Source organism: Lygodium microphyllum, chromosome 26, assembly GCF_053477565.2.
Source record: "Lygodium microphyllum isolate KBCC chromosome 26, Lygodium_microphyllum_v1.1.10, whole genome shotgun sequence".
Lineage (NCBI taxonomy): Eukaryota > Viridiplantae > Streptophyta > Polypodiopsida > Schizaeales > Lygodiaceae > Lygodium > Lygodium microphyllum.
This window is the reverse complement of record NC_141160.1, coordinates 118,033,574-118,039,271: the sequence shown is the minus strand read 5'-3', so window position 1 is coordinate 118,039,271 and position 5,698 is coordinate 118,033,574. Positions and strand designations below refer to the sequence as shown.

The following is a 5,698-nucleotide window of genomic DNA, read 5'->3' as shown; positions in this document are numbered from 1 at the left end:
GAATTAGTGATTGGAGTTCAAGAGGAGTCACATATGGACCATGACACCACAAAAGTCTCTTTTTGTGGTGGCCTATAATAGAGTAAGATGAAGTTTGATGAATCCACTAAAAACTCTTGGATTTTTATTGCTTTCATGGGGTTGAGAGGGGAGGGTGTACACAATTTGGGGTAGAGTAAAAGCTAGCTATGTGAAAAATAGCTATAAACAACAAAAAAGTGAATATCTTGAATGAATGAGAGTCCTCCCAAAGCCCCATTCATCTAATGTCACTATATTGGTTCGATTTTCTTTTAATTTTACTGAAAATTTATTATAAGATATACAATATTATAGTTATAAGCCTTAAAATTACACTTATAATTTATAGGTGACCTATAAGTGCCCCCCCCCCCCCCCCCCCCCCCCCTTCACTTGTAGCTTACAAAGTACATTATTTAAGGTCCCCATGACCCAAATTTATCTTGGATTCCTACTAAGAAAAATGTTTGCACTTACCTTGTATCTATAGGAGGAAATTCCACTTGTCACCTATCAAAAGCCTTGTTAGTTCTTAAGAGGAGGACTACAATGGAGAAATTAAAGTTAGGTAACTTCATGGCATCAAAATGTGGTATGGTCTTTGCATGAATCCCATACTTGAAGAGGAAGATATGCCTAAGTTAGAAGCCATTATCAATCTTCTGAAAAACCAACCCAAATCTAGCAATGCCAATGGCGTTTCTCTTGTTTTACCTAATTAATAAGTATAAGATAATAAGTGAGTTAATTTGATCCAAGGATTTATTGTAATTTGCTATATAATTGCAATTTTACAATGTGATTTAAAATAATTGCTATTGCCATTAGGAAAAATCTTAGAACGATGCTGATTAGAACAATAAAAATAGAAGTGTCTTCGGAAAAATTAAGAGCAAAGGCGCTTATAGAAGTATAAGAAGGTGCTAATGTAACTTCAAAACTATAAATTATTTATGTGTGTTTGTGTAATATATATACATATTTTCATAATTGAGACACCTCTCCATCATTAAATAGGATTCCCACCTTGTTTTTCTTCTCAAGCACAAAGGAAAGGCACCCAAAAATTTTGGGACCTCACAAACTTTTGAGCTCTCATCCCTCAAGCCTATGGGAAGGAAAATAGTCCCTTTCAAAAAGGAAATGTAAGATGGCCTCATCCCTCAAAATGAAAAATTTGAACACTCATCCCTCAAGCCTATGGGAAGGAAAATAGTCCCTTTCAAAAATGAAATGTAAGATGGCCTCCAAAAATAATCTCTAGGCCTCCAAAAGGTTGATCTTTGGGCATTATCCCCCCCTTCTCATGGCCCTTGCACTAGGCCTTGTATGCTTGAGAATTGTGGCTTATTTCTCTAACTTTTCAATCCCTATTGTGCTCTACACTAGCTTATGGTGATACCTATTTGGTTCCTATACCCAAAATGAATATACTAGGATATACTTTTGGATAAAAAATACATAAGACTACAAATTTGTGATTTTGACCCCAAAATTGAGCTCACAAGGTCCAAAAACCTTAGAAATAATTGTAGGAATTTCCTATTTTGATTGTAGATAAAGCTTTTAGAATACAATATTTCAAACCCTAGGAACAGTCTATGCTATTAAACCATGCTTGAAAAGTATGATTTTGATTCCAAAATTGAACTCAGAAGGCCAATAATTGAAAATTGTAATTTTGATACCAAAAACCTTAGAAGCAATTGTAAACATGATCTATTTTGACTCCTAGATAAAGTTTTTGGGATGTTTTTAGGCTTTTTGAGCTCAATTTTGGGGTCAAAATCACACTTTTCAAGATCTAAAGTGGTTAGAAGTAGCATAAACTTTGGCCCAAGTCTCAAAAAAGTGCATCTCAAAAACTTTATCCAGACCCACAAAGGTCATGTTTACAATCATTTTTCTAAGGTATTTAGAAATTGTGAGCTTAATTTTGGGGTCAAAATCACCAAATTTTGGAGTCCTAAGAATGTTTTGTATAGATCTAAATTTTAAATTAGTCATGGGATATTAGTAGATCAAAGTTATTTCTAGCATCATTAACATTGATTTTTTAACAAATCAATCAATGAAAATTGCAAATTCTTTTAAAAACAACAAATATTGCCATATTGCATATCCATTTGGATTGGTTAAAAGAATTGGCCAAAGATTGCTATGGCGCATATCCATTTGGATTGGTCAAATGATGTTAGAAGTATAGCATGAGAACCCTATGTAAGCAAGGGTGCATGAGGGAAGGTGAGGTATGAATGGAGTAGAGGACAGGGGAAGCCCTAATGTAAGCTCACTTAGAGGCTATAAGAACATGGCCAAAGGTCACTCTCAGTAGATGAGAGAGTGTACTAGTTGTATTTCGAGCAATTGAATAAGCAAGATCTTCTTCTTGTACTTTGTGAGCTCTCTTTTCCCTCTTGTGTACTCTTCCATGTTGCAACTTTGATATTCCAATATGGTATTGGATCCATCTATGATCCATTAATCTTCCCCTAATCCTATCTCAATTGAGTGCACAAGAAGGTTTCATTTTTCATCTTGTTCTCTCAACCTCCATAGCTAGTTCTCGACCCTGTAGACCTTGGAGGAGTTGGTGTGGCCAAAGGAGGGCATTTAATTATGGTGGAATACTAGATTTTGGCATAGGGTTTAGAGTAGGAGCCAAAGGGGATGATACACAAGAATACTTTTTTGATAAGGAGAATGACAATGATAGACCTTCAAGAGGAGAGGAGGACAATTTGCTAGATACCCAAGGTGAGGAGCAGAGAAAAGTGGATGTTGAACAAACAAACACACATGATAAGGAGAATGAAAATAGCACACTGTGAAGCGGAGAAGAGGACACAACTACTGAAGACAAAAGTATTGCTAAGAGGACAAAACTACTGCTCAAGATAAAAGTAACTGGAGATGATACTGAAGAATAGCCAAAAAAGCAAAGTGATAAAAATAAAGAAGAGTAAGTTGTTGATAAGAAAAGGGAGCAAAGTAATGATAATCACTTGGACTTAGAAAATGAAAACCTTAGAAGGCTCAATCAAATTCCAAATGTAGGTTGTTGTTAATGTTGCAAGTGACGAGGATTTGTGCTACCTCTCCAGCTCACTAGAAAACACCATCTTCCTTCACAGGAAAGATAGAGAAATTAATGATACGACAGTATTAGTACTTCTTAGATATGGTATTCACCATACTAGTAGGATACTTGGTAATATTCATTTTTCACTTCATTTGCATATATAGTAAGTTGACTTAGAATGGATTCGGATTATATGATGTACACACTTGTAGCTTGACAACTTCTAAATGCTTTTTTGCATGCCATCAGGTCCAAATAGAGTCTTTCCTTCTCTTGTCCACTGTTTCAACTTAGAGTACAAGACGGACACAATGACATGGACAAAGGCTGTTAGTCAAGTTTGTTAATGCCTATTGTGCATCGCTGAGTCCACATCATATGTCATACTTGGACCCGAGGGTGTGCACAAAGACCATTAGTCAAGTACGGAATCCCCCATTATGTGTCATTGAGCCTGGGTCATCATGATCCTCCTCCTAGCTTAGCTAAGTAAGTAAGTAAGTTGACTTATAATGGACTTGGACTATATGGTGCACACACTTATACAGCTTGACAACTAACAAATGTTTGTTTTGCATGGCATTGGGTCCATAGCTAGTTCTCGACCCTGCAGACCTTGGAGGAGTTGGTGTGGCCAAAGGAGGGCATTTAATTATGGTGGAATAGTAGATTTTGGCATAGGGTTTAGAGTTGTAATGTTGGCTAGATGAGTTGAGAGAGAGGCGTTTGTGAGACGGAGTTATTATTATGGATCTAATACCCCGAGAGAGAGAGAGAGAGAGAACATGTGCATGTAGGGATCTTTATCTTCCATTGCAATAATGCGATGATAAATGACGCGCTGCATCGAATCATGCACACACACACACACACATCTAAGTATAATCGGAGAGAGCATCCATGGGGCATGGGGCTCCATCAAGCCTCATTTTGCATCTTTCTACATAGATACATGTTTTACAGGACGAAAATCAAGACCGGACCACACACACGCTGATGTTACGCCTGCCAAATATTTTCTCTAGTGCGGAGGTCATTGATGAGATGTGGAAAATGAACTTAGGTTTGCCGGTTGACAGTTTGGCCGAGTGGTCTAAGGCGCTGGATTTAGGCTCCAGTCCGAAAGGGCGTGGGTTCAAATCCCACAGCTGTCAAAGCTTCTCACTCAGTGGGGATTTGGAGGAAGAGGAGGGGGAGGGTGTGCGGCCCGGCCCTCCGTCCACCGACGGTTGTGTGGTTATTATTGATGAACACCGAACCCCCCTTTTCTTGGCGCCCTTTTCCCTTTTGCCGCCAGTCAGACAGACATTTAAAGTCTATGAGCAAAGCCTTATTAACCGCCTCTGTTATACGATGGCCTTTATTTATTTGGACTACCCTTCGCGACTTTCACTTTGCGAACGTCTAATCTTGCTGTTTTGGTGCTTGTTGCTTTGCGAACGAGTAACGTGGACAGAGAGAGACACACGTGCGATGAATGTGGACACGAGAGATGAGAATGGGTATCGACGTGTGTGTGTGCTTGTAATAATACGCCAACCCTTTTGGGTGTTTTCTACGCTAAGTCTTTTTTAGCGAAAAATAGCCCACTCTCTGCATTGATGGATGGAAAGGTTGGGCTGCTTGTGACTGCATAAAAACCCTCGTGGAAGGGGCTATTCATATACAGCTCAACAAAATGCTTAACATCTAAGCATTGTTTTGTTTGGGGGGCGGGGGCGGGGGCGGGGAGAACACTACCCTTGTGGAGTGATGTTATGTAAGGATGGAGGTGAGAAGATCTAGAACATCATTGCCTCCCGCTATGCAATGAGGCTTTTCAAGTATTCATTTGCCTATTTGACACCAAGTGAATCTCAAATGTGTGGATTTCCTTCTTAGAGCTCCATGTGTGTGTCACTACCCTCATTGCTACTCTCTCTTCAAGATCTCTTCTGCCCCAATCACCATGGAGTCCCTTCGATTCCATCCTCCCATGGCTTCCACCTCACCTCTATTTTTTTTCTAATGCACTCTTAATGCCATCCCAAATGATCTATCACATGAAGACGTAGCCCTACAGAGCCGCCCAGTTGTGGTTTTGAACCTTTGACCTCCCTAGGCTCACGCACATCCCCCAACCGTTTGGGATGGTGCTCGTTGGTGCCTCATCTCTATTTTGCTCTTCTATCTCTTAACACATTGTGGTTTCTTTCATGTGCTATTACAACCAAATGCCCCCCTTCTCCGCCCTCGCTGTCTACTCCTCTCAAGCTCCCGATGCCATTGTTCAAGCCCCTAGCATACCAAGCCCGCTTCTTAATGCCATCCTCTCCTTTAGAAGCCCCTTGATGCAAAGATAGGGAAAAGGGCAGTCCATATATTTTTTAACTTTTCATGTTGAACAGCAATATTGATATACTCACACGACTAGTTTGTGACCTCAAATCGAGTGGAGGAGGGGATTTTGGAGCTAACATATTCATTTCACATCGAAAAATCTCTTCCTTTTTTTCCTTTTTGGCTTTCATGCTTTGTGTCTTAAGCTTTTGAATATTAACCCAAGATCCTACATCCATAGAAAATAGAGTCGATCTCCGAAAGGTAGCTCATAAA

The 5,698-nt window shown here is 39.5% G+C and overlaps 1 non-coding gene across 1 annotated transcript; it reads left to right on the top strand.

Moving 5' to 3' along the window:
• Positions 1-4,177: 4,177 nt before the first annotated feature.
• TRNAL-UAG (transfer RNA leucine (anticodon UAG)) lies at positions 4,178-4,257 on the top strand. Its single transcript has one exon. It is a non-coding gene; the product is annotated as a tRNA-Leu (tRNA).
• The last annotated feature ends 1,441 nt before the right edge of the window (positions 4,258-5,698 follow it).